Here is a 3,983-nt window from a genome sequence, read left to right on the forward strand (position 1 = left end):
CTTACCATCATAAAAAATGTGACTTTTTATGACGTTCACGTGAAAAATCGTCATGGTTGACATTATATGACACATCTTTTATGACGAGTGCCGCGACACTAGTTTTCTATCATAGATTTATTTCCATGATGAAAAATCAACTTTCCATTATAGTTTGGCTTCGTCCCAATAGTTCATATCTGCTGTAGTGGATCGAGAAGTACAATGGGAGCACGAATCCTTTTGAGTTCCTTCATATCTACACCATAACCATCTAAGCGGTTGATGGGGATGAGAAGATAATGGCAATCTACCTCCCCACAACCCTTAAAGGGGTAGCCAGAACATGGTTGACCAAGCTATTGTCAGTGATAATATACTTTTGTGAGCAACTTTGCGATGTATTCAGAGTTTGTGCGCCACTTTAGCAACATCCAGAACACCATCCTAAAGATTAGCGACTACGATGTCATCCAAGCGTTCACTTAGGAGGTAAAGAGCCGACAATGCATGAAAGACGTCACACGAAAGGAGCCCGAGGCAGTCAAAGAACTCATGAAGATCATTGATATGTATGCCAAAGCCGAGGATGCGCTCCTATTTGTCAAAGAAAGGTCCTAGGGCATTAAGCATCCTCAACCTGGGATCGACGGTGACATGGCTAAGAGCAAGCGCAAGAAGAATGCCAAGGGAGGTAAGGGTGAGAAAACCAAGGCTGACAATTTTTTTGCTGATTTGCCTGACACCCATCCTGATAAGCACTCCGGTTCATCACAGGGCAAGAGCTTTACACCAGGCTTCGACGAACACGATGGTAAGCTTTAGTGCGACCTCCACCAAAACGACAACCATAGCCTCCACGAGTGTCGCCTCTGGAAGAAAATGGTCAAAGAGGAGGTCGAGAAAGCAAACAAATGAAATAAGACCTAGGTCACAACGTAGAGCAGGAACTCCATCTCCAGTTGCAGCGAGAGCGACACAAACCCTATGTCTTTCTAGCTGGATGAGAGGATTGTTGACCACATGTTCAGTGGTTCGGTGTCCTACGAATCCAAGAGGCAATATAAGACGATAGCTCGAGAAGTCTTAGCTAGCATCCCAAGGGTCATGAGGCTATTAAGTGGTCGAACGTTGAAATCTTCTTTGGCCAAGACAACCACCTAGAAAACTTCATATGGCCAGGTTGTTCCCCAGTAGTGATCGAGCCTACGATAAACAACCACAGGGTCTCCCGAGTGCTTATCAATGGAGGGAGTACCTTGAACATGCTCTTTGCATGCACACTCGAAGCGATGCAGGTCTCCCAATCTGCCATCAAGCCGGTTTTGCAAGCCTTCCATGGCATATTACCTAGATCATCGGCCACTCTCATCAGTTAGATATTGCTCCCCATTACTTTCGAAAAGCATGACAATTTAAGTGCATAGAATAATCTATTTGACGTTGTGGAATTTGAGAAGGCGTACAATGTCATCTTGGGATGACCGACATTGACCAAATTCATGGCTGTTGCGCACTACCCTTATCAGTGTGTGAAGACCCGAGACCCGAAGGGGTTATCACCAGCCAGGGTTGCCCAAAAGCAAGTCTCTGCTGTGATAAGCGGAGTCTCTATATAGCATCTCAGCACCGACCCTGCAAGGAACCCAAGAGTTCAAGGATCAAGGTGAATGAGAAGCCTTAGTCGTGACCACGACCACAATGCTTCGAGAAGCAAACCCAAAAACCGAGGGATTGGTTCCATGACTAGTTCAGAACCCATGTAATAGTGCCTACTCTACCTCCGAAGTAATAGGGTCCTTACTTTTCGGCTTAATCTAGTCTGTGTCCTTTAGGTTTAAGATATTAGATCTACAATAGCTCATGGGTCGTTAACTAACTCTGTAAGTCCCAAGTGTAATTACTAGGAGTACCTTCGTAATAATAAGGATTATATTGCCTAGGAAGTCGCTTGAATTCTTTTCTTGCCTTACTTGCATTCTCCAGCATCCTCATGCCCGATAATGGGATAAGCCACTTCTCGAGTCCTTTGTCCCATATGTGCATCTGTGGTGGCAAAAGGTTTTTCTCAACCCAAAAGAAATATGAGCTCTCTTTGATTTATTACATTTTCTATTTAGACTACCTACCCGAAAAACCTTTCCGGGCAAATAGTCGAGGGCTTAATAGGTACTTAGTACTAGAAACTGAAAATAACATAGTGTGTATGCTCTGAAAAACTGGTTCCAACAAGAAGGGAATGATCATTACGTTGCGAACTCAGGGTTGCAAAAAGGATCCTTATCGTGTTCCATTAGTGATTGGGGCTATGACACCTCCAACTCAAGAGGACTTAAGGCCAGCCATAATAAGCACTCCGGCTAGTGGCTAATATATCCTAAAGTAATCAAAGGAAGAAGTAAGGGGATCACGATATGTTGCTGAATGCATCTAGTACCAAGTTCTCACATCAATTACAAAAGCATTTAAGATAAAAAAATTCCTACACGTCTAACAAGCTACCAGATTCTTTATTACAGACTGTAGGTTAAAAATTCTACTACATGGAACCAACTCTGAAGTCCATCACATCCATGAAAGCCTTGGTCAGCCCGATCAGTTCCTTCACCTTATGCACGATGATTTGTCCGACTCCACCCCGAAGCCCTCCTTGAGAACATCGGTGTCGATGTTCAGGTAGTGGGCCTTCAATATGGCCAGCATGAAGGCGACCACTTCCTTTGCACACCACTTGTCTTGGCTCAAGAGGTGCTTGGTCACCTTCCCTTGGACCCCCCCCCCACGTAGGCCTCAACAAGCTTGGTTGCCCGGGCAGCCAGTCCGGTAGTGTCAACATCTCTTGCGGGCTCCACCTGGATACCAACTCTGGCGAGCGCCTCCTGGAAGATGTCGAGGGCCACGGTGAGCTGCTGCCAAATGTCGGACATTCGGGCCCCCTCCTGGGTCATGGCTTCCTGGGTCTCATAGAGCTTTGCAGAACATCTTGTTTAAAGCGACAAGGCGAAGAGGAGGCATATCAAACTTGTTGGAGGCTTAACCTTCGTCCAGCTCTCCAGCTCAGCGCACGCCTTTTCTTTCTTGGCTGCCACCCGGGAGAGTTAGCTGCACACCTCATCGACCTCCTTCTTGAGTTTCCGTCTAGTCAGGTGGTTGCCTGCTGAGCTTTCCTATGCACTCTCTGCCACCATACCGTGTACAACTACAAGATCTCAGGTCAATATCGGTCATTCATGACTAAATGGTTGTTTGGCAGGAAAGCACTCACCATGAAGAAGGAGGTGAAGACGTGATCCGGGTCTTGGCCGTGGGGATCTTTGATGATCTCCCTCTAGGTCAAATCCTCGGGCAGTCTGTGCACCAAGTTCGGGGGAAGAGCTTGGGAGAACGGAAGCTCCACTTCTTGGCTATCGGTGATCGACACCGGGGGATGACTGGGCCTGCTCTCGTCTACCTCAGAGGAGGTCATGCTCCTATCAACATAGGAAATACGTCCGCGGTGATGATGCATACCTAGGTCATTTCCTAGCTAGGGAAGACTTTAACGGGACTAGTATTGACGTCGGCCTCTTGAACGTATTCTTAGGGTCATCTCTTCCTGTCCCTACTTCCAGCACGGCAAGTGTTGCACTGATCGACGCATCCGTGGCAACGATCACCATTCTATGATCTTGGGCTGATGCCTAAAACACATTCGAGGTCAGACACCATAGCTGCAAAGGCTCTGGTTAAATGCTTAACTTACCGAGGTCGGGGCTGGAGCACCGAGTGCTCATGTCACGACCGGACACCCAGTGGTCATAGTTAGGGCTGGATCTTCAGTAGTCGGAGTTGGCAATGGATTTGTGGGAGGTGGATTCGGGGCTGAGGCCTTGGGGCTGTGGGTGGAACAGGGCGTCAGTTGGATGGGGTCGTCGATCGACGAGTCGACATCCTCAAGGAGGTCATCCACATCCAACGCCCTGCAACTGATGTAGGACAACGCCTGTGACATTGCATCGCCGCCA

This window comes from Phragmites australis, chromosome 4, assembly GCF_958298935.1.
Source record: "Phragmites australis chromosome 4, lpPhrAust1.1, whole genome shotgun sequence".
Classification (NCBI taxonomy): Eukaryota; Viridiplantae; Streptophyta; class Magnoliopsida; order Poales; family Poaceae; genus Phragmites; species Phragmites australis.